The sequence below is a fragment of the Triturus cristatus genome, chromosome 12 (assembly GCF_964204655.1).
Source record: "Triturus cristatus chromosome 12, aTriCri1.1, whole genome shotgun sequence".
NCBI lineage: Eukaryota > Metazoa > Chordata > Amphibia > Caudata > Salamandridae > Triturus > Triturus cristatus.
In genome coordinates, this window is record NC_140595.1 from 327,264,538 (window position 1) to 327,290,631 (window position 26,094).

Here is a 26,094-nt window from a genome sequence, read left to right on the forward strand (position 1 = left end):
GTATAACCAAACAGTAAATGCTAACTTTGGAATGGCTGCATGGAAACATGTCATGTTTGGTGTCAAACACCTTGGAATCACATCCCCACACCAGTAACTGGTGTCGGAGTACGATCCCAACCTTCTAGAGGGAGAGACATGACAGCACCGGTATACCTGGTACCAGCTAACAGAGCCCTGGCATCACAAAATGGATGCTGCCAGCCACAGACACAAGTCTGCCCTCCTGCTGCTGGACGAACCTCCGGCAGGGGAGGCCTGGACAATAGGTTTCCTGTCACAGACAGGCTTTAGTGTAATGGGGCTGGGTGGGTGCACTCCAAGAGTGCTTTGAAGTCTGCACTGGGGGCACATAGTCCAGCTCAAACCGGTTGCAGGGGCTACCAGCCCCTGCTCTGGCACAAAACTGGACAAAGGAAATGGGTGTAGCCACCCCTCCTTCCTGACCCTCCCATAGGTGGGCCCTAGAGTTTGTCCCACCCCTTCCTTGGGTATAAGATAGGAACCCCTGGCTACAGGACTTTAGATTACACCTGGACGAAACTCTGATACAGAATCCTGGAACTTCGACGATCTACAAGGTGCTAGATGACTGAAGAATCTCCCTTGGAGTAAAGGAGTTACTCCTCTGCAAGGCAGGCACCTAAGACGCATCTGACCGGTTTGCATCTCCGAAGCTCCCGCCGGACTCCGAAGAATTTGCAACACAGGAGGTGGGTTCGCAGACTTCCCAGAGGCTGACCCAAGCTCCCAGCAAAGCTGAGACCCGTAGCCCTCATGGAGACTGTGCTTTGGGCTACTTGTAGTCCACACCCCGAGCAGTGTCTCCACCGAAGATTTCTGGCCTACACTCACCGAGTGTCCCGTGGACTGGTATTGTGTGATTCCTCTCGAGGTCTCTTAGCGATCCCTGGTCCGTCGACTGGTGGGTCCCTGTGAAGGCAACTCTAACTTTAATTGGGCTTACCTGGTTGCTCCAGACGTGCCCTGACTCTCCATTGCTTGGGGAGTCCCCAGTACCTTGCTGGTCCGCACCGAAGCATCTTGTCTCTTCCTGAGTGGGTTGCTGTTGCCAAGGCTTGTTGGGTTCAATCTGAGCACCAACACCGCAGCAGTCTACATCCTTCGTGGGACAGCTCAAATCCAGCTCCTGGTTGTCATCGACACCTCCTGGTCCTCGTGGCTGCAGAGTCAAGCTTCACCTCTTCGCACCTGAAACACCCGACATTGGTGGGCATTCGTCTTCGCACCTGAAACAACCGACATTGGTGGGCATTCGTCTATCGTGCCCCTGGTCACTGGCAAGTGACCCAGACTCTGTCCCCTCTGCTTTCAGGTTCTTCTGATCTTCGATCCAGGCTTGGATCACACCGCACACTTTTCTTCTTCCCGGTAGCAGCACTTTGCAGCAGATCGCCATTGAAATCAATGGCGATTCCCGACAACATTTGACACCTATGCACCCGGCTTCCCTGGGTGAGGTAACTCGAGTACTCCGGTGCTCCCATGGGTTTTCGCCCTAGAACCCCCTAAGTCTGAAAGGGGTTTGCTCAAAGTCCTCTACTAAGTGTCCTTAACTTCTAAAATTTCAACCGCGACTTTCCCATAAAATAGTATGGGGCTCACGCCTGTGTTCTCACACTGCACGCATCCCCAGTGGGTCTCCTGTGTCACTACCTTGGGTGGTTCCTTGGGGTCCCAGCAATTCTACGTGCTCTGGGCACTGTGTCTAGTCAAGTCGTTGTTCTCACACCACTTTCTTAATACATGGTTTGATCCGCCCCTATTGCCCATTGTATATTGTGCTATTTACTGTCGTTTTAGAACTGTATTATTGTGTATCTTGGACTCTAATCTCATAAAGAGATTAGTAGTGAATGTTTAGAAATAAATACATATATTTTATATATACCTTGTGTGGTTCTCCTTTCATTTAGTAATTCAAGAGGTTATAATCTGGTAAACCAAGCTGCTTTACAGTCCTTCAGGACTTAGCCTGAAGGCTGCTCTCCATAGCTACCACTAGGATAGCTTTCAATAAAGGTTGTCTTTAAACCTATTCATCAATAAGGGTTGTTTGGACTGGTACAAGGTGCCCACTATAACTAGTGGACAGCATATTCCTGGCCAACTTCTCACAGGGTCCACTGTGCATTTGGTGTTATTTACTGTGTTTGTTTGCTAAAGTATTCTGTGCATTGTGCATATCCATGGATAGGAGATATTTGTATGTGTTAGAGAGTATTCTATAATTACATATTTTTATAAATACTTTGTGTGGTTCTTGTTCACTTAATCTATACTATATGATTGCATGCTGGTAAAACAAGCTGCTTTACACTCCTTCTGGACTAAGCCTGAAGGCCGCTCTCCACAGCAACCACTTAGAGAGCTTTCTAACGTTGTCTAAGACCTCTTAAATCACCATAAGAGTTGTCTGGACTGGTGCAAGGTGTCCACATACATCATATACAAGGCCAGCTTCTCACAGCCATCCCATCCTCCCTGCTCTGCAAACTGGGATCTTCCCCAGCTAGATCCTGCTCACTGGTCACCACTGGTACATTGATTTTAACCTGGCTCCACATTTTTGGTATGAAAAACATCAGAAAAGTAACTGATGTCAGCACACTAGGGTGTCAATTATGACGGTACTGCCACATCCCTTCGGACGCAGACTTGAGGTATTGCTCAAGATTTTCTGAATTCAGTCTGACTCTTGTGGGATATTGTGTGGTGAGGAATCTGCAGTTACTCTCTACCAGATAAGGTGGTACCAAAGGTAAGTAAATGGTTTGCCCCGTCAACTTATTTTGACGATTACAGCCTTGCTCACACCGTGAGATGCCATGAAAACATGGTGTATTTGAATACGTGCGCAATCACACCATAAACCTAAAGAAAGGACTGATCATTTTTGCATTCATGACTGCCATCTTTTTAAAAAATGTTTATTGTTTTTAATAAACAGCTTGCAGCACATTAGTACAGAGTTCCACAGCAGGACCCAAATAGATCTGCCATGTCCATATAATAGTCCAAGCTTTTTTTTATCAAGAAAACGCAACCCCAAACATACCCGTGATCCCACCCGCACCTTACCCAGTATTGCAGTCTCTGTTATAAGGCACATAGCAACTTATACAACATAAGTATGGCATCTCACATTAGCATATTCAATCTTTACAGTCATTTACTACACGTGCATTTACACATTATGCCCGCTGCAAGTCAAGGTTACCAAGTAGGTACACAGTCAACGGAGCCCAAAAGTCTTTCGGCCTAGAGGCCACGGGTAGTTGCTCTGCATAGACCCCCAGCTGCTCCCTGCAATATATCAAATCTGGGATAAATTTTTTCCCAGTAGGGGCATTTTTGGCACCCCAGCATTGTGCCACTGCCCGCTTGGCAAACAGGGTCGAGACCACAACAGATCGCCTATTACATGGCTTGAGCTTCTTTACCATCCCCAATAAGCAAACTTCAGGAGTGCACACTACATTTTCTAACACAACCTCAGTGAGCACTCTTGCTACTTGAGTCCAGAATGCTAATATTTTGGCGCAGCTCCATGCAAGGTGCATACATTCTGCTTCATCCTGCCCACATCGTACACAGCGCTTTCTCCTGCAGACCATACCTCCGCAATTGTCTCGGTGTACAATATAGCTGGTGCAGATACTTGAATTGAATAATACGGAGATTACAGTTTGCCATCAATGGGCCAGTCAGCTCACAACAGAACTGCCACTGGTCCAGCGGCATTGGGGACCCTAGCACCTCGTTCCACTTATTATGTGAGGGGTGTTCAGTGAGTTTGCTCTATCTCATTGATGCATTATATAGTTTAGTTATGACCTTTACGTTTTTCTCCCGCCAGCACCGCCTGCAGCGCCATAAGTGTTTTCGGCTCAGTTGGATAGTCAGGGAAAATAGATATGATCGCCTGCCGTACCCTATCTTACGAAAAGCCCAGCATTATGCCATGATCCCGCTCCGTCTGCAGATCTAGGAGTGACCGGAACTGGCCATAATTATACAAACTCCCATTTTTTTTTTATCCCTACCGCCCCTAGTGCTCGCAAGGCTGCTTGCTCATGGGTTGCAGAGATATCCGGATGCGTAGCAAGTGGTAGCGCCGGGGCATATAAATAATCCAGCTGTGCCCTCTTAGCCAGAGTCTTCCATGCCCATGCAGTACATCTAACAGAGTTGATTTCAGCTCTAGGACCGCCTCCCCGCCCGACAGTACCGCTGCCACCAGGGGGACCGTAAGCACAGTGTCCGCCTAAATTGCAGTATGTGGCAAGTACCGCTGCTGGAAGTACCAATAATGTGCAAACTGCGCCTGTGCGTATAGATAGTATAACTGCATAGCAGGCGCCTCAAACCCTCCCCGATCGAATGGTTGGGTAAGCACACTCCAACTGCACCTTGGTTTCTTGCCTCCCCATACTACGGTCAATACAGCTGATTGGAGCATATTAAATAGTGCAATATGCAGCCGAATGGGGATATTGACAAACAAGTAGAGGAGTTTAGACAATATCATAATTTTTGTTACTACGATTCTGTCAGCTAGCGAGAGAAGCAATTTTGCCCACCGCACCGCTTGCTGAGTAATCTGCATGATGACTCGGCCATAATTCATGGTGGCGAATGGGGGCTCTGCAGTGGGACCTGAAGTTTCAGTGGGCCCAGCATCGAGGCAACCTGTCCGACCATGTCTTGATCTCGGAGTGCACTGCGAAACAGTTGCAGTGGTGGCTCACGGACCGCGATTGGGTCAGGGGCAGATGCCTCTCCCTACCCCAACTGGAGCACATAGTAGTGACGGACGCGTCCCTCCTGGGATGAGGGGGCCATATGGGAGAGGCGGAGATCCGAGGCCTCTGGTCTCTGGCGGAGTCTCAACTCCATATCAACCTGTTGGAGCTGAGAGCGATCCGGCTTGCACTGAAAGCCTTCCTTCCCTCTGTCCGGGGAAGTGTCGTGCGGGTGTTCACGGACAACACCACCGCCATGTGGTATTGCAACAAACAGGGCGGGGTGGGGTCGTGGACCCTTTGTCAGGAGGCTCTGCGCCTCTGGACATGGCTGGAACACCAGGGCATCATCCTGGTGGTTCAACATCTGGCGGGCTCTCTGAACGCCAGAGCGGACAAACTCAGCCGCCGGTGCATTATGGATCACGAATGGCGTCTGAACTCCGATGTGGCGCAAGGTCTCTTTCTGCAGTGGGGAGAGCCTTGGTTAGATCTATTTGCCACCGAAGAGAACGCGCAATGTCAGCAGTTCTGCACATTGGAATTTCCAAGGCGGCACTCGCTCGGAGACGCTTTTCGGCGCGAGTGGAGTTGCGGTCAGTTGTACGCCTTTCCGCCTATACCACTTCTGCCCAGAGTGCTGAAGAAGATCAGGCGCGACCGGGATCAAGTCATCTTAGTGGCTCCGGATTGGGCATGAAGGTACTGGTATCCCGAGCAACTCAGTATGTCAATCGATCCTCCGATACGACTGCCTCTTCAGGAGGACCTTCTGTCGCAGCAGCAGGGGACGGTCCTCCACCCGAACCTGTCCAGTCTCCACCTCCATGCGTGGAGATTGAGCGGCGACAGTTGATGCCATTTGACTTGCCTCCTGAAGTCTGTGATGTGATTCTGGCAGCCAGGCGTCCCTCCACAAAATCGGTATACGCCTGCAGGTGGAACAAATTTGTGGCATGGTGCACTGCAAAGGCTGTGGATCCCCTTTCCGCCCCTCTTTCTGAGGTTCTATTCTTTCTTCTTTCTTTGGCCCAGCAGGGCTTTGCTCTGGGCACCTTGAAAGGTTATCTTGCTGCAATCTCTGCTTTCTTACGGCTTCCTGATCTTAAGACTGCTTTCCTGGTTGCTATCACCTCGGCTAGACGGGTGAGTGAGCTCCAGGCTCTGTCATCTAAGCCTCCCTTCCTTTCTGTTCATCCGGACAAGGTTGTCCTCCGGACTCGTCCTTCTTTTCTTCCGAAAGAGGTGAACCCCTTTCACATCGGGCAATCGGTCACTTTGCCCACCTTCTTTCCGCATCCTTCGAAAGAGGAAGAGAGGCTCCACCGTCTGGACCCAAAACGTGCGCTGTCCTTTTTTTTGGCCGCACCAGACAGTTCCGGGTGGACGACCAACTTTTTGTTGGATACGTAGGTGCTAAGAAGGGGAGAGCCATACACAAACGGACCATCTCACGGTGGGTCGTCTTGTGTATCAAAGTTTGTTACTCCTTGGCGAAAAAGGACCCTCCTGTTGGGCTGAGAGCCCATTCCACCCGGGCCACGGCGGCGACTACTGCCCTGGGACGGGGAGTTCCCTTGCAGGACATCTGTCAGGCGGCGACGTGGGCCTCACTGCACACGCTCGCCAAGCACTATTGCCTGGACAGCCAAGACCGGAGAGATGGCTTCTTTGGGCGTTCTGTTCTCCAGGACTTTCTGGTGTGATCTTGGTTCGCAGACCCTCCACCGGGGTTGGTATTGCTGGGGTATCTATTCTAACGTGAGGAATCTAACTAACGTGTTTCTTTCAGATGAACAAGTTACTTACCTTCGGTAACGATGTATCTGTAAGAAACATTAGTTAGTTAGATTCCTCACCGACCCACCCATCCTCCCCGCTCTGCGAACCGACATCTAGGGTTAAGGTCATCCTGTTCAGGGCCCTAGACTTTTTGGCACCAGTGTCGGTCTCTTGCATGGCTCTGCGTTCCTGGCGCGGAAAGCTATGTACAAGAACTGACATCAGCGCGCGAGGGCGGCGTCTAAGTACTCCGACAACGTCATTCCGGCGCACCACGCCAATGACGGACACAGAGCCGCAGACGACGCCTAGCGACGCACAAGGGGTATTGCTACAAAAAATCTTTCCGGATCCAGCCTGACGCCTGGGGATATTCTAAGGTGAGGAATCTAACTAATGTTTCTTACAGATACATTGTTACCGAAGGTAAGTAACTTGTTCTACGAGTCTCTTTGAAGTTGCATCAAATGCAGTGAAGGCAGTGCTTTAAATGGGCCGGTACTGTCCGGTACAGAGTAGCAGCACTTTTTTATTTAGAGAGGGTGAGTACCGGCACTTCTTAAGAGAAATGCTATACGTTTATTTGGAGAGTACCGGCATTTCTTAGAAACAAGCAGGTACTCTGGTACAGAGGACCTGCATGCACTTCTATTTTTCCATTTTCTAGCACTGAATGGAGGGTGGTACTGTTGCAGAGTTCATATTTTGTTCTCATTCTGAGGTTTAGGGCAAAAATGGAGAACCCGATAGGGATCCGTTTCAGCACCTGTTTTTTAGGTCTCGCCTAGCGTTGCAGCGCGAATGTGTTGCCTTCGCTTTGCGAGGCATTCAGTATTAAGGGTGGGCGTAGTTCGCGAAGTAGCACTTCGCGAAGCTACGCAAAGTGAAGTTCGCACTACGCGAGCTACGCGTAGCACTTCGCGAACTGCGAAGTAACATGTTCGCACTGTGCAAGATGTTGTTTTCAATGATTGCACAGTGCGGACAAGCAACCGGCACTGTGCAATCATTGAAAATGGCATCTTGCACAGTGCGAGCTGTAGTTTTCTGCTGCTCGAGTAGATTTTTACTCGAGCTGCAGCTTTCTCAACGCGAACTGGTAGTTTCTCATCGCGAGCGGTCGCGAGCATACGCGACCCCTCGCAATGAGAAACCTGACCTTCTCGCGTTGGGAATCTCGCCGGGAGGTTTATTTTCCATGCTCGCGATCGCGAACAAGGAAAAAGTCTCGCCAGGATGTCATTTTGCTTGCTCGCGGCCGCCAACTTGACGTTGAGGACCGCGAGCAAGCAAAAAATGACCGCAGCACTACGCAACACTACGCTACGCGTGTTCGCACTGTGCTACGTGCAGTTCGCGTAGCGCGAAGTAGCGCGAACTTCGCAAACTACGCGAGCGTAGCGTAGTGCTTCGCCCAGGCCTATTCAGTATACACTATAGTGTGGAAGCTTTGTGGAATCTCCGCCCACTCTCCGGCCCATCTTCTTTATTGGCTTAGGTTCTAAATGTTGCCTTACTATTGGTTTTAAGCTTGTTAGTCCCTCCCTATAACAGCCATGTTAGTCATTTGTGTCCTTCCACGGCTACTGGCCCCTTCACAGCACAGACTACTTTCTTCCTGTGTCCCACCTCCCGCAGTCCAATGCCTTCTCGCCGCCGCCCCCCTCATGCCTCATCACCCGCACGCATTGCTATTTGCAATGCAATAGGTCTTGCATAAATGCGAGTCCTATTGCATTGCCAATGCTTGTTGGTAGTTACTCTAATCTGTTTTACGCAGTGCTTCTGATGGATACATCTGCCAGTGGATTCCTCTCCTTGTGAATATCCCCTGCGCCAGCATTCCACTGAATTTTTTCCCCAGCTCTCCACGCCGACGTCATAATACCACGGCTCCTCTCGCGACTCCGTATGACGTCACCGGAGCCATAAGAGAGCCACGTCTGCGTGATGACGTCAGTTCCCTTTTTTCCTCGCCGTCGACGCGTAACAGTTTTCATGCACTCTCCTGTTACTCTGTAGTCTCCTTGTGAGTTACTGTTTCTGGATTAATCATGTCTTCGTCAAGGATGTCAGGATTCAAGCCGTGTAGGGAATGTGGGGGTCACATGTCCATCACTGACCCCCATGAAGACTGTTTATGGTGCCTTTCGTCGGACCACGACGTGGAGGACTGTTCCCACTGTAGGAAAATGAATCCTAAGGCACTGAAAGAGAGAGAAGCAAAGCTTTTCATGGCTAAGGCGAATAAGGAGGGCAGAGGTAGAAAAATAGACAAGTCGAAGCCGGAGTCGTCGACTTTGCACTCCTCGAAGTCGAGAAGACACAAGAAGAAGAGGAAGCATAGCTCTCGGCGCCGATCATCGAAGAGTAAGGCTTCGAGGTCGCCGTTGCCTCGACGTCGAAGTAAGGACTCCATCTCTCCCTCTCCTTCCCCTTCTCCTCGTGTTTCTCTGGAGAAGTCACCTTAGCCCAAGTTAACTCCGGCGCAGTCTCCGGCGCTGGTGGATTCTCCAGCTTCCGACGCCGAGCCAGGGCAGGTTGCTGATCTTTCGCCAGTGCCAGAAGGTGAACCTGTGGCTCCAGTGGAGGATACTTCGGCTCCGGCTCCAGCTACTCCTCGGCCGGATTCAGGTTCGAACCCATACCCGCATTTCCCGACTCCAGGTGCGGCTCCGACGCATTTCCTTAATGCTATGTATGGTGTTTTCCAAAGAGCAGCCTTCCCATTCGGTGCACCTTCTGGTCCCATGGGTCCAATGGCGGTCAGTTTGGGCGTGCCGCAACACTATGCTCAGGCACCTTTTATGCCCTTCTTGCCGATGGCTCCATCATGGCAGTTCCCGGCGCCGTCTGGAGAGCCTTCCTCCCGGCCTCGACTGGACTGCTTGCCTTCATCAGAGCCTCCCTCGACGCCGGCGCCGACTCCAGCTGCCCGCGTCTGATGCCGCCGACTCCACGTTCGATGGCGCCGCTGACGCCGTGTCCTCGGATCCGCTCTCGAAGAGAGGCTCAGAGGATTATAGAGGAAGAGCAATATCGGGCAGAGGAAGTGGAGGAAGGTGAAGTGGGTGTCTCCACTGACAAATTTGAGGGCATTCAGGAGGCAAATGGCTTGGACACTACTCCTGAATGGGAGTGATGAAGTGCAAAAACCCCAGCAACGGGAAACAACCCGTACCGGTATCCTCCCAGCGTCATAGACCCAAAGTCAAACTAAACTCATTCACACATGCAGACATTGGTGAGGCCCATAACACCAACACTCACACGTCACTTCCACACTGGTCTGCACACACAGGAGGGATAAGCGGTTCAAGCGCTCGACATGTGAGGGGAACACCTTATAACCTATAGGGAAAGAAAAGTTATTTTACTACAATATACATCAATACCCCTTCCACCTACATATCTCAATCCTAATCATCAAGGCACTCCTCCCACAATGATCGATGAATCATTTAGTTGGATTGGTTGATGGTGATTTAGAACCAGCTAAAACACATTCAAGATTTAGATCTTACCTTTCTCAATAAACCACAAACTCATTTCTTGTTAATCAATATCTGTTTATCTAATTTCCTGGAAGAGTTACATTTGTATTTGGAAATTTATCAAATTTCAAATATAGCGCAGAACATCATATTTACCTAATATGGCTATTCTGAGTCCTCTAAGTCATTGCTTCATATTGCAGTCAGTTGTCAAAGTTCAAATTTCGTTGCTCAGCACGCTACAGTCTCAATAGATCAGCAAAAACCAGAGACGTGCAAGCATCTGTCAGTGCCCATAGAATTAGGAAAAGTTTGCAGTCAAATTCAAAATTTACTTTATTCGATTTCATGACAGAGGAAATCATAAAAGTGCATAGCAGCAATCATGAATATACACATGGGAAAAAAACGATAATCACATACAAAAATATATTACTATAAGAGAGAACAATTAATCACAGAAATTCATAAATAATTTACCATGGTCTATATTTAAAAATACAATCTAAAAAGTTTATAAAAGGTTTTAAAATGTGATAAAAATTACAGAAATTACATTGTAGCCCGGGACCTGATGATCGCCTTCAAATAAGTTGTAACAGCCAGGGTAGTTGCCGGTGTTTCCAACATCTGTAATCTTATAAATGCTACCCTGAAATATCTAATATTCCAACTTTTATGAATCGGTCTAAGGTACATCTGCCTGGGTATGGAAAATTTTTTACAGAATAAAGTGCAGTGCATTGTTGATTGTAATTAAACATCATCACAGGGGCATACAGATATATCAGATGACCAGGCATCTACCACCGGAAATAAAACCATTCTAAAAAAGGAGCTAAATCGAAAACTAGCCAAAAGCATACGGCTAAAACTATCCTGTACTGACAACAAATATTGTTGAGGTCCCAAGCCACTCAAGATAAGATGATGTGCCATTACAGTGTGTTTTACTCTCTCTTTAGACCATCTTTGATCTTCGAGGAATTTCAAGCAGTATGCTTTCAAATCTTAGAAATATCCTCCAAGCTACTTGGGTCCGTAAAATATGCAGGGTGCCCAATGGCGTTGGTTATCGTTTTTATATAATTAAACCACACCATATCTTTAGCTCTCTCCAATTTAAGGCAGTCCAAGATTACCTCTCTATTGAAGCCTGTCTCATCTGTGACCCGCACCTTATGCCATAGTAATAACGGAGCTATCTCACTGGTATCCGATATATAAGAGAGTCCCAATTCCTGATGGCAACTATAGGTGGGAGAAGAAATAGGGACTCCCAAAAGATAGCGGATAAAACCATTTTCACAATTTTGTATAATATCTGGTTCTTCGATGCCCCATAAACCGGCCCCATACAGCCTGATAGAAACACATTTGGCCTTATAGACTTTCAAGAGTTCTTGTACAGGTCTTCCTCCTATTTTTTTAGCAAAATTTATAACTGTCCCCACTGCTCTGCTAAAATTCAATTTTCTGGCCTTAATAGCTGGTTTCCATGTTCCCTTTTTGTTAAAAGGGATGCCTAAATAACAAAAGGTACCAGTATTTTCTACCTTTCTATTGTCAATAAAAATATTCCATGTTGTACCTCTACTTTTGCCACAGCCCATGGTAAATGTATTTGTTATATTTACTCTTAGGCCCCTCTCTTTCATATAAATGGCACAACTATTAACCGCTCTTTGAAGGCCTAATTGGGTCCTTGACATAATCACCACATCATCTGCGTAGAGTAAAACAGGGATGGGGGTGCTCCCAATGATCGGGTAGTCATTTTGATCTCTAATGAGGTGATGGCCCAAACTATTAATATAAAGTGTGAAAAGAAAAGGAGCCAAATACACCCCTGTCTGACACCCTTTTCAATTGGTAATTTATCCGAGCATTCCCCCTTATTCCCATAACGCACCCTCGCCCCTGCATTTCTGTACATTTCCTTTATAAACAGTATTAAAACCCGGTCAACCTTAAGATCTTCTAATGTTTTCCACAACATGCCATGGTCAACTCCATCGAAGGCTGAACTCAAATCTACAAAGGTAAGAAAAAGTTTCCCCCTTTTTGCCTTAGTGTATTTATCTATAATCAGGGCTAGGTTCAATCCCTGCTCCATAGTTCCCATGCCTGGACGAAAACCATATTGTAGGTTTGTTAAAAATCCTGCCTCACTCGCCCAGGTTTGGAGTCTATTAAGGATTATTCTCCCGGCAATTTTCAACAGAGCATCCAGGAGGGATATAGGCCGATAGCAGCTAAGTTCGTTCCTGTTCCCCTTTTTAAAGATGGGTACCACTATCGCATCTGTCCACGTAGGGATAAATTTAAAAGCAGAACTACTATTTAATACCCTCGTTAACAATGGTGCCCAGAGGTCAATATTTGATCTGTAGACATCCACTGGTACCCCATCCGGACCAGGAGCCTTTCCTGCCGCACTCTCCCTGATGGCCTTTATCACCTCCTCCAGGGTAAAATTCAAATCAAGAGGAAAAACACCCTGATCATCAACTGCTTGCCTATCCAAAACAGCTCCCGTAGATTTATAGAGATCCCCAAAGAATTCCACCCACCTTTCACCTGTAATAGCCACACCTATAACATCTTCTACTCTATCCTGATAGAAAGGAGCATTTACAGCTTTCCAAAAGCTAGTATTGTCCCTCCTTACACAAGCCTGATGTAAATTTTCCCAAGCTTCTTTCTTTAACTGGATTTTACGCTTTTTTCGGGCTAAGTGGTAGGCAGTCCTTGCCTTTTTAATGTCCTCCTTACATTTTGGTATTACATGCAGGACCCTTTTAAGATGTGTATGGGCTCTGGAACAATCACTATCAAACCAACCCTTTACTTTCAGTCTCCCACAATTAATTTCCCTCCTCAGGAATCTATGGGCTTCCTCTGATATCTTTAAAAAGGCAGAGTAGACATCAGGAGCAGCACTCTCCTGTGTGAGGCATATTTCCCATTCAGGCTGAGTTTTAGTAATAAGACTATGCAGAAAAGCTTCAGGTTCTACACTATCCCATTTTAGGGAATAACCATTTGTGGTCCCCAATGCCTGGCTCTTACTTTTTATATGATTTCTCCGAGCAGACATCTTTAGGCTAATTGGATAGTGATCGCTCATGGAGATTTTCTCTGTTGTACACCCCGGATACTGGAAGTATATCGTTTGGAAAGTACAACAAAATCAATAGTAGAAGTACAACCTCTCCCATTGAAAGTTGGATAAAAGGGTGTGGAGTTCGTACAAAGCTCATTGGCAAAACCTAGGTCAAATTGATATAAAATATCATTAAACATCTCCCCGCTTTTGTTATGCATAAAATGCGAGGAATTATCCTCTTTGTCTGCCCCTAGACCGCAAATGCCCTGCTCATTGTTCACACAAAGAGAGCAATTAAAATCCCCTACCCATAATAAAGGCATATCACCTATCATGGTTTCCTCTATAGTTTTTAAAATGTTAATTAATTCCCTGAAGACATCTCTTTTCGGTCTGTTGGGACATTATAATAAAAGTTCACTATGACCACCTCCTTATTCCACTTTAACTTCAAGTTTAAAATGTGAAAAAACTCAGAGCAATGCTGAATCCTAACATTAGATACCCCAGCCTCCACTGAAATGTAGATACACAACACCCCTTAATATGGCCATGATTAGTAATATTTGCTGGGGTATGGAATGTACTAAAGCCCTGAATATGAATATCCCTCTCCAGCCATGTCTCTTGAAAGCATAGTATATCGTACTTTTCCACAAATAGTATCCATTCAGGATCATGTACTTTAGCTGCTAAGTCTGCGAAATTCCAGCTCAAGATATTACAGGAGCTTACTTCCTCCATCTCTATCTCTTTTTCCTTATCCATTGCTCTTTGAGATGTCCTTAGCTGACCAATGTTAACTATCTTATCGGTAATGCCTAGATGATGGTCAGTATAGACATCATCACATTGGCTACTATCAATCGCCGGTGGTGTCCCTTTAATATCTAGACTGGTGCCAATATTTGGATCCCTGGTACCCCTGTCAGCCTTCAGCCCTCTTGGCATCAGACAGTTCATATGTGTTTTCTTCCCCTCAGGGATATTAAACTGTCAATCCTGATCATCCAACCGTGACAAAGGTTCGAAACGATTGGGGTGTAGCCAATTTGTGGCTATAGGTTGTACATCACAAGAATCTCTGGTTACTCTCCTCAGTCATTAAATATTTGGCCAGCATCTGGACCATCTAGGATTCAGGAAAGCGCAGCAGTCACCCTAAGTAGTAGAGTTTGAGTAGCGTCATCGTCGTCGTCGTTGTCATCGGAAAGAATGATTGCAATAAGCCCCAAAAGCCAAAAAGCCAACCTCTCTATTCTACTGTGTATTTTTATAATAAAATCAAAGCAAGAAGGAGGAGGAGCTTCGCGCGCATCCAAGATGGTCGCGTGAGCACAGGGCTCCACGGACCCTTGCCGCTCCTCGCAACTTATCCTGACATTATCCTGGATTTGTGGACGGATTCTGGAAGATGAACCTCGGCTGAATCCATAACTCTTCTCAGAACCAAAATCGAACGGGGGAGACCTGAAATACAGCGTCTTGCATTTTGGAGGCCCACCTGGAAGCTGTGCCCGGTGCTTTGGTGAACCGTGGGGCCGGGGAGTAGTTGAACAACAACGGCATCGGAGCCTTGCCAATGACCGCGCATCCACTTTCAGTTTCGCTTTTGCACTTCTGCATGTCCTGAGCGAGGAACTACTCTGCGCGGCTGGGGCGTCCTCCGGCCTTGGTACTGGACGGATTTGTGCCTTTTTCTCAACTCTCCCGAGCGGGCGCTTGGACAGTCTGTGTCTGATCTGCTGGTGCTCCTTTGCTATCGGTCCGGGCGGACCCCACCGGCGAGCATCGCCCAACATGGGGGGCAAGGGGGATCCCGAGAAACGGAAGGCCAAGACATCCCTGCGTGGAGGACCAGTCCAGAGTAACATTATGGATCGCTATACCCATGGTAAAGGGACCCCCGGGCCGGCGGGTGCCGTCATGGAGGACTCCGGCGGGGGCCCGTCCGTCCCCACGGAATTGTCGCTGCAGGACGTCATGGGCGCCATCAACGGCATAAGGGAGACCATCGCCCAGCAGTACGAGGCTTTGGCCCGTAAAATTGACACGGTTGCCATTGATGTTACGTTAATCCGGGCGGATCTCTCTAAGACTAACGAGAGGGTTCAATCGCTAGACTTGAGGACATCCACTCTTGTCACGGATGTATCAGACCTCCAGGCAACTCTTGGCGATCTAAAGTCTGCAAACAACGCGATGTCCCGGCGGCTGGAGGATTTCGAAGGTCGGGCACGACGCAATAATATCCGTGTCATAGGTGTACCGGAGACTTCCAACAATCGTCCGGTGGACCTTATGGTCGAAGACCTCATCCTCAATCATCTTGCTCCTTCAGGCCTCAGCAAGTTCTTCGCCGTGGAGCGTGCCCATCGTGTCCCGGGCGGTAGGCCTCGACCAGGCGCTCCCCCGAGGCCTATCATTGCAAAACTTTTTCACTACAGAGACCGGGATGCGATCTTGCAGGCCTCGAGGGTGCACGGCCCAGTTAAATATGAGAATTCCTCTGTCAACCTCTTCCCGGACTTCACCCAACTCGTCCAGAAACAGAGAATGAGCTTTCAGGGGGTGAAGCGTCGTCTTCGAGATCTGGACATCAAATACTCTATGCTTTTCCCTGCCAGGCTTCGTGTGGAATATGAAGATCGGACTCTCTTTTTTGAACGCCCCGACACAGTGAGTGACTGGTTGGATTCCCTGCCGGAACCGGGAGACCGAACTGGGCGTACTGGTGGTGCCGAGGGCGGTGGGCCTCTGCAGGAATAATTCTTGGCTGTCCACTTTGACATTTCCTTCTGTGCTCAGCCAGGTTCTACTTCAATTGTATATTTTGTCTATTAATGTTTCGTCTGGGTGCGGGCGGGGACGGGTCCCTTTCCTCCTCTAGGGTCTTTTTGTAGCATGGGATTGTTAGGGCGACAGGCACACTGCAAGTTGGGGGGGCTGTATAGTCCGCAGGGGTGCAGGGTGGGGGGGTGGTAATGGTGTGGGGGTGGGAGGGTGGCGGGGGTAGATGGGTTGCGGGGGTAGATGGGTTGTGTGTTTTTTCTTTTCAAGGCGGTGTTATTGTTTTCCTTCAGTTTCAGGTGTCTGGCTGCGTGCCCGGGGACTCCAGCTTCTTGCGTTGGGATGGGGGGGACGGGTTGAAACTGATGTCTTGGAACGTCAACGGATCGGGGGACCGTATCAAACGTGGGGTTGTGTTGCAATATTTGCGTCGATTGGCCCCTGATGTGGTATTTCTTCAAGAGACGCACTTGGTGGGAAATGTATGTCATGCTATGAACAGGGGGGGCTACCGACTGGTCGCACACTCTGGCTTCACCACTGGCTCCAGAGGGGTGGGTATCTTGCTGCGCTCTTCCCTTCCACTTGAGATTGACAAAGTTACTCTTGATGATAGAGGGCGCTATGCGTCTTTGACTGGGCGGTGGGAGGGGCAAACTCTTTCATTGGTTTCGGTCTATGTTCCCCCGGGCCTCCAGACCTCCACTTTCTCTGATGTGGGTCGTATGTTACTTGAACTTCCTGATAGTCTCCTGATTGTGGGTGGGGATTTTAATTCCGTGATTTCTGGCGAGTTGGATCGTTACCCTCCCAGGGCCCTCTCTGCCGCCCAGGCGTGGCTCGGCGGGTTCTTGGACACTTTCGGTCTGGTGGACTGCTGGAGGTTGCTACATCCGACACAGAGTCAGTACACATTCCACTCCGGGGCCCACGGGAGTCTCTCCAGACTAGATTATTTTCTAATGCCCGCGGGCCAGACCACCCGGGTCCGGGAGGTTAAGCACCTGGCCCGGGGCATTTCCGATCATTCCCCATTGTGGCTCCTCTTCGATACCGGGATGCGATCCGCCGGGCGGATCGCCCCCATTAACCCCTGGTACTTGCGTGACCCCAAGATTCGCAAGGGTCTCATTAAGTCGCTTGATCAATATTTTCTGGAGAATGAGGGGTCCGTCTTGTCCTCAGTTTCCCTGTGGGAGGCCTTCAAAACGGTCCTCCGAGGACACGCCCTATCCCTGATCGTGGAGGCCAAGAAAGCTAAGAACGGGGCGGTGGTTGCATTGGAGGCTGAGATATCGGGGTTGGAGGCTGCCTTGGAGACGGGTGTCACTCGGGACGGGCTCCATGCCCTCAACTTGAAGCAGTTAGAATATAAGTCCCTTGTTACGGATGCTGCTCGGACACTGTATAGGGAACAGCAGGGTAGACTGTATGATGCTGGGGATAAGGCGGGTAAATTGATTGCTTGGCTTGATAAGAAGGAGAGAGTGAATCGAGTGGTCCCCGTGCTTCAGACGTCGGAGGGAGGGAGTGAGTGTGACTGACCCTGGTGAGATTGTGGAGTGTTTTGCGGACTACTTCTGTGCTGTGTACTCCCCGGTGTCTACTAGGGATGAGGCTGACTCTCGTCACTTGTTGAAGGATATTGCTTTGCCCTGCTTGTCGGTCGAGGAGCGTGAGCAGATGGATGCCCCACTTTCGGTCGATGAGATTGCAGCCGCGATTCGTTCCCTTAGCTCAGGCAAGGCTATGGGTCCCAACGGACTCCCGATTGAACTCTATAAACTGCAACCGGATAAACTTGCGCCATTTCTCTGTCGTATGTTCTCGGAGTCGCTTGAACTCGGCTCTCTCCCTGATGACCAACGCCTGGCCACTATAGTCGTGATTCCTAAGGACGGTAAGCCTCGGGACCGTTGCGCCTCGTATAGGCCTATTTCTCTGCTGAATGCAGAGCCGAAAATCCTTGCCAAGGTTCTTGCGAACCGCCTGCTTACTGTTGTTTGCGATCTGGTACATCCGGACCAATCTGGTTTTATCCCGCACCGGAATACGGCCCTTAACCTGCGGCGCCTACATGGCGTACTTGCAAGGGCGGAATATCTTTCAGAGCCGGCCATCTTGGTTTCCTTGGACGCCACGATGGCCTTCGATACGATAGAAAGGCCGTATCTTTGGGCCGCCCAGGCAAAGTTTGGCTTCGGGACGGGATTTATTAATTGGGTTAAGCTCTTATACGCTGCCCCGCTGGCACAGGTGGTCGTTAACGGGAGGGTTTCCCGGCCCTTCGTTCTTGGGAGGGGCACTAGGCAGGGGTGTCCGTTGTCTCCTCTGCTCTTCGCGTTAGCTTTGGAACCGCTCGCTGCTTGGCTCCGTTGGGAACCGTCGATAAGAGGGATCCAGTGGGCCCCCGGCTTCGAGGATCGTGTTTCGTTGTACGCGGACGACATTCTCTTGTACCTCACCTCACCACGTAAGTCACTCAATGTGCTCTTTGACATCCTCACTTCCTTCGGCAAGAACTCTGGTTTGATTATTAACTGGTCCAAATCTTGTGTCTATGCTATATCCGGTGGCTTTCCTCTCTTGCCTTCTCGTTTTCCCATTAAGGCGTCCAGCTCCGGCTTTACGTACCTCGGGGTGTATGTCTCATTGGATCCTGCTGTCCGCTACGAGCATAATCTCCTTTCTCCACTTCGGAGATTGAGTTTAGACGTGGCCCGTTGGCGTAAGCTTCCCTTGTCTCCCCTCGGTCGTGCAGCACTTTTTAAAATGATGTCTCTTCCCCGATTTCTTTACGCACTTCAGAACTCCTTTGATATTATTCCGGCGGCTTACTTCCGGGAAGTGGAGAGCTTACAAAGGAGACTTGTTTGGGGCGGTCGTGCACGTATTGCTCTTGCAAAGCTGACTCTCCCCTGGTACGACGGGGGCATGATCGCTTGACGGGCGCGACCCCCTTGTTTGCGTCTGAAAGATTGGGAAGCCTCTGGACGACGAAGGGGTTCGAGTGTTGGGACATGATTGGCATCAGCAGAGTAGGTGACCTTTGGGTGAAGGGTGCGGTTAAATCCTTCGCGGCACTGCAGAGTGAGTATGAATTGAGTGAGAGGGAGTTCTTTCGGTACGTTCAGGTTCGCCACGCATTGCTCTCGGCCATCGGGGCGGGGACTGCAGTCCCTGTGTCTTCGCCACTCGAGGACCGCATACTCGACGGTCACTTGCCCGACAGTACTATTTCCCTTATCTTTAAAAAACTAATAAACATTCGGGTGGATCTCCTCGTGCGTCTGCGGGAGGCGTGGATCGGGGATGGGGTGGAACTGGACGACGAGGACTGGCAGACTGCGCCGTCCTCCCCTAGGGAGGTGGCCATACCCGCGCGTCTCCGTCTTGTCCAGCTTAAAATTCTCCACCGTGTCTACGTGACGGGCCCTCGTTTAGTTCTGATGGGTTTCTCTGAGGACGGACTCTGTAGGCGCGGCTGTGGGCTCAGCGACACTTTTCTCCATGTTCTCTGGGAGTGCCGTAAGGTTGCGGAGTATTGGCAACGGGTGCATGCTGTCATGGAATGTGTCACTGGGCTCGCCCTGTTGCCTGAGGTTCACCGCTGTGTGTTGAACGTGTGGGAGCCTAACGATTATAATGCGGCTCAGACTCGGTGGGCGGCCCTTGGGAACATGGTTGCTAAGAGGGACATCGCACAGCTCTGGGGCTCCCGGCGGCCTCCCACCATGTCAGTATGGAAGGAGAACATGGACTGGTGCATGTGCAGGGAGAAGACTGTGTATGTGGCCCGGGGTAAGCCGGGGGCGTGGGGTAGAATTTGGGGACAGTGGAACGCGTACCGTGGGAACATCTGCACACCCCCCCTCGTGGACTCATCTGATGCTGCCTTGTCCCCCTGATTCTGAGGTTCCCGGACTATTGCATTTCACCTATAGACGGTTGTGGCTCTCCCGTCTCCCCCACCTCCCCCTTGATCATCCTCATTGACCACCCGAGGGGGGAGTTGGTACTGTGTGGTCCCCCAGCCGTGGTTAGACGCCTCTTTTTCAATGGTTTCCGCCTTGTCTTTATGTGTTATTTTATTTTTATTTTTCCTATTTGTATTTCAAAATTTATGTATCCGGATAACTTCTGATGTGCACTCAATACTTTGTCAATTCGGCTGTGCCCCAGGGGGCCCATTGCTTTCTTGATATTGTTGAACATGTATATATTAGCGGCCGGCCCTGGTGGTTGTAGGCCCATGTTTGTATTGAATTTTTCGGTGCAATAAAGGTTTTTCAAAAACAAAAAAAAAACAAAAAAAAAAAAAATCAAAGCAAGAAGATACATTTTGTTATTTTAATACGGTCGTGATTGGTTGGTTGAGATCGTCCGATGCTAAAGTTTGGGATTTTGGTACAGTTCAAGGGGTGGATGTCACAAGTTCATTTAAAGTCAGTCCGTTCCGGTTTACTGTGAAAGTCTATTGTCTTTCGTCTTGGCCATCATCCCACAGTGTCCTTGCTTGGCTACACGGAGATCAAGGTTCACGACGAGGTCTGGAAGACTTTGTCGCTTCTGCGCACTTCACTCCATGCCTCGTGGGTCAGTGGCCACTTCGTCGTGTCGCGTCGGCAGCCATCTTTGTTTTATAGGCCCAAACGCTAACTTAAGCGAAACAAACACAAAAATTTAATTAATCTATAGACATAATAAATCTAATGTTAACCCCTTTCTAATCCCTCTATGTGCTGGTATTTATCTAGCGTATAGCAACATTTAAAGCAATTATATTCACCCTTTTGGTCCTCTTCTCGGGCAACATTACAAGACATCACAAAAGCAACATATATCATGCAATATTCTATTTATTACATATACTACTGTTAGTATGCGTACGGATTTTAGTCAATAAAGGTTATTTAGCCATGCAAAAAGCAAATCTCTCATGTAATTCGAATATTAAAAATGTTGATTAATAAACATGCAAACTCATTTAATAATATTATAGTTAATGGATTATTTAATTAATAATTTTCATGCAAAATGGGGGAGGTATACAACATTTTGTACTACTCGCTCCATCAATCCCCCCCCCCCCTTTGGTGATTTTATCACCACATTTTTGTAAACATTTGTCATGGAAAGCGAAATGAATTCTTTAGTTTAGTTCACATCTCTGTTTCCCCAATTTCTTCTCTTCTGGCTGTTTTATACATATTATCTTTCATTTCCTCTAATTCTACTTATTCAAATTCCCTCTCTTGTCTCTTATTCTGTCTTCTTTTCAAATTTTCTCTTTTTAACTTTTTCTGTATTTTCATAAACATCCTAATCTTAAAATGAATACTATAAAAATCACACATGTTAATGGAAATAACATCCTACCTATAAAGGTACTACCCAAGTTTAATAAGACATTTTTAATAGAAGAAAGTTTCTTTCCAATCTTTTCCCAAACACTTTCAACCTCCAGTGGTGTTATTTCCTCATGCAATTCAGTTATATTTTTAATATAGATCTTCAGATCTTTACTTTCGTCTGGAATGTAAGTACAACAATGTTGATCTTTCAGCAGTCTCCACCCTCTTTTGCCAATAATATATCAAGGGCAAGTCGATTTTGCATTACCATGGCACGCATGGGAACCATTTCAGTATTTACCGATAAAAATCCTCCAGCTGTGCTTGTTGATAAGCGATCCACTACTGTTGATAGCTTTCTAATTTTGTGTGCATTCAGAGATATTCCCACTGCTGGTATCAATGCTCCAAATATGTCTCCTACAATTTCTGACCAAGATTCTCTCTTTCTACGTGCTAAATGACTACCTAACTTATGGACACCATCTTCTCCTCTTCCCATGTGGAATATCGTTGGGAAAACCAGACCTACATAACATGTGTCATACCAATAGTCTGGCAAACGATAATATGCCTTGTTCCCGCAGATAAAATATAACCCAGGAAAAACTGGATCATTTCCTCCTTTAAATCCCCTTCCACCGCAGTTTGATTCCTTCTAATACACAACTTCCCTTTCTGGGGCCAATTTAAAGCCATAGTTGGACTAGCTTCTCCCTTCAAATGTTCTTCCATTTCAACATCCCAGGCTGTCTTTTCCTCTCTTCCCTCAGATACTTTCTTTTGCATTTTCAATCTCCTTTCTTCAACCATATCCAAGAATGTCTTTTCCTCCTTCTTTAAACTGCAAGTCAGATTATTCCTAAATATATATTCTAATGTTAGTTCTTTAGTTTCTAAGAAAAATTCACCTAACACCTTTGCAGGCTTTACTTTATTTAATTTGTTAATTGTAGGTACTTGTGAAAATATGTTATCTACATCTGAAAAATAATATTCTAATTTCCCTGTTTTATAAAACAGACTAGCTATCACACTACATGTTATTCCATATGTTACTGGGAGGTGATGGTAGGTCACTCCCTCCAATACAGAAGCTGGTAACTGCATACAAACATAGCAATCCCTTACATCCATTGTCTTTACATATTCCTACAGTAGTTTTGAAAATACATTGTTAGAGAAATCATTTATAGACCTGTCTTTATAAAGATAATTCCTATCTATTTTAGTCGGATATACTTTCTGAATCTTTTCTATATTAGTTTTATTCTCACTATGTCCTTCTATTGTTTCTAACGTAACTTTAAATGAAATCATTAAAGCTAGTACACTCCATAAAAGTATTAGTAATCCTGTACAACAGCAACACATTTTAAACCACTTTCTAAGGAACGTACATTTAGCTTTCCTACTTTCTGTGTTTGCCATTTTCGTAAAAATGATCAGCGTCTTTTGACTTAGCCTCTTCTACTTCACAACTAGTTTTGTCTCACCCAAGGCTCTAAGCACCTACTTGGTTCTATCAGTTAAGTCTTTTCCGGTATTCTATTTTCTTTCCATTAGCAGCATTTTTGTCTTTTTCAGTTTGGCATTTGATCGTCTTTCACTTTTCTCTCCTAATCTTGATACAGAACTTCCTGAACATCCGTCTCTTCTCCAATATCGGACAAGAAAACTCTCAGGATTTCCGATTCTTCGTCTTCCTCAACCACTTCCGGTACAGTCACCTATGGGTTTTCATGGTTGTCTGCCTCTTCTTTTATTTCAGGCGGGCCACATATGTCCATTCCGGCGACTTATACTTCTGGTTAGGCTTTCTCGTTCTTTTGTTTTCCTCTGCTGTAGTTATTTTCTCATTTTTCTTGACTAGATACTTCATTCACCTGTTCTGCTCTTGGTGAATTCACTCTTGTCAGTCGGTATCTCAATCTCTTTATTTTGTTTGGCCAGATTTCATCTCTTGCTGGTCTTTTTGATTTATTTCCTTTATCATTCTTTTCGGCTCTCAATGCTCTTTTTCGCAAGACTCGACCTTCTGGTACTTCTTCATCACTTTCCTCTGATTCTGTTTCAACTAGCTTTTTGCTTTCAGCTGTTCTTTTTTCCACCACTTCTTTTATTTCACCTACTTCTGTCTCTCCTCGTGGTTCTTGCACACAATCTTCCTGCTGACTAACTGACCCTTCTTCTAACTGAATGCTCGAGTTCCCTACAACTCCTCGGGGGTCTTCCGCAAGAATCTTTCCCTCACTTTCTGTATCTGGCACCTGTTCATCTACTTTGGTTATTTCAGGTGGAATTTCTCTCAGCTTTCCATCAGGAACTTCCTTATCAACATTTTCTTTGATTGTCTCTTCACTGCTTTTCTCTTTTCTCCAATGTACCTGTTCTTGTTCAGTCTCTGAGTCTGAGCTGGTATCAGAAATATGTAATTTTCTTCTCAAAGGAATATTCTCTGGGGCAACGATCAAACTTGGTTCTGACTTCCACCTTTCAGGATTTTCTCTTGTTCTTGTTTCTTCAGCATCCGATTCAGAGCTAGTATCTGACTCTTCAAAATATTCTCCTTCTTTATTATCCACTGGATTTGGGATGCTCAGTGTGTGACTAGCATGAATCCAGTTCTTTATTCCAGCACACTTCACAGCTGTTGTTGTAGTCAAAATCACTTGTCGTGGTTTTCCTCAAAGTGGGACCAGACAGTTCCTTCTTCTGTGTACTTTGATTCTCACCCAGTCTCCTGGGCTCAGACCATGAGCTTGCTTCTTTTCAAAGGTAGTGGCATCCGATCCAACCTGATGAAACACAGAATGAACTGCGTCAGCCAGCCCCTTACAGTAATCCAACACCAAGTCATCAGTTATAGGCAACAGCTTGTTGACTGGTATGAAAACATGTTGCATTGCTCTTCCCATGATAATTTCATGAGGACTCAAACCCGTGGTTCTGTCTGGAATTGATCTAATAGTCATGAGTACTAGAGGCAAGACATCAGGCCATTTCAAATCTGTGGCTAAACACATTTTTCCCAATCGGTTCTTGATGGTGCCAATCATTTGTTCCACCACACCAGAAGCCTCTGGGCGATAGGCACAATGTAGTTTTTGTTGTACATTAAATGTTTCACAAATCAGTTTCATGATCTCATTATGAAAATGCTTTCCTCTATCTGATTCAATTGTAACTGGGAAACCGAATCTAGGGATGAATTCCCTCAAAAGCAATCACTACTTCTTGTGGGATATGCTTCTACCCATCTAGAAAACAAACCGACCATCACTAGGATATACCTCAACCTATTACAGGGAGGCATTTCAATGAAATCAATCTGCTTTCTGGTGAAAGGCCCTCCTTCTCAACCTATCGTTCCTAGACTTACCACTGTTTTTCTTCCGGGATTGAACTGCTGACATATAAGGCATCTTTGGCAAAGGCTCTCGGCTACAAGTCTGAATATTGCATTGTACCAAGTTTGATTAAAGGACCTAATCATCGCGTCTCTCCCTATGTGTCCCTGTCCATGATACATCCGTGCCATGGCAGACACCATGCTATCAGGCATGACTGGTCTTCCATCTCGATATACCCACACATGATCTGTTTCCCTTGGTGCACATCCTGCTTTTACCCACTGTCTCATTTCCTCATCTCCTGCCTCTTCCTGCAATTGCCTCACTTCTTCCCAAGTTCCCACAACGTTAGTAAACAGTAGGGGGCAATAATTCATCTCTCTTTCTTTAGCCCTGTTGATCGAATTTTGGTTTTGAGCTCAATATTGAGCCACATCGTTGGCATACTTATTACCAACTGCGACATAATCTCCCATCTGGACGTGGGCAGCACACTTCACAACGGCCAATTGCTTAGGCAGCTGTATCGCCTCAAGTAATTTCCCAACCACTTAAGCATTCTTCATAGGAGTCCCACTTGAAGTCAGAAATCCTCTCTGCAGCCATATTTGGCTGAAATCATGCACAACACCAAAGCAATACTGACTATCAGTTATCACAGTCCCTCTCACATTCTTTCCCAACTTGCATGCTCTAGTTAAGGCTACCAGTTCAGCAACCTGGGCTGATTTTACTCCCTTCAGTTAAGATGCTTCCATTACTGCTGCATCTGTGCATACTGCATATGCTGCACTTAGCATTCCTTTGTCTGTTCTCAAGCATGACCCATCTACAAACATCACAAAGTCACTCTCAGACAAAGGTACATCCTTTATATCCGGACGTGGTTTGCTACAGAAATCCAGTACATCCAAACAATCATGATCCACTTCGTCTCTGACTTCTACATTTTCAGCATCAGGCAGTAGCGTTGAAGGGTTCACATTCAAGCATCTCGCAAGGCTCACATTCATTGCACCTAATATGAACTTCTCATATTTAGTCAGCCGACTATGTGTCATGAACTGAGTACGGCTCCTTGTTAAAAGGATTGCCACATCATGAGGTACAAACACTCGTACAGGATATCCCATCACAATTCCTTCACTCGGTTCCAGACTCTTACAAGTAGCAGCTACTGCTTTCAAGCAACCTGGCTATGCTACAGCTACAGGGTCTAATATAGCTGAAAAGTATGCAATTGGTCTTCTCAATTTTCCATGTTTCTGTATAAGTACCGAGAGTGCACATCCATTCCTCTCACTGCAGTACAGCCGAAACTCCTTTTCATAATCAGGCATTCCTAATGCTGGCTCTTCACACAAACTGTCTCTCAATTGCTTAAACGCTGCAAATTCTTCCCTATTTAAGTCAATGGGGTCTTTTACATCACTTCTCGTCAGGCGT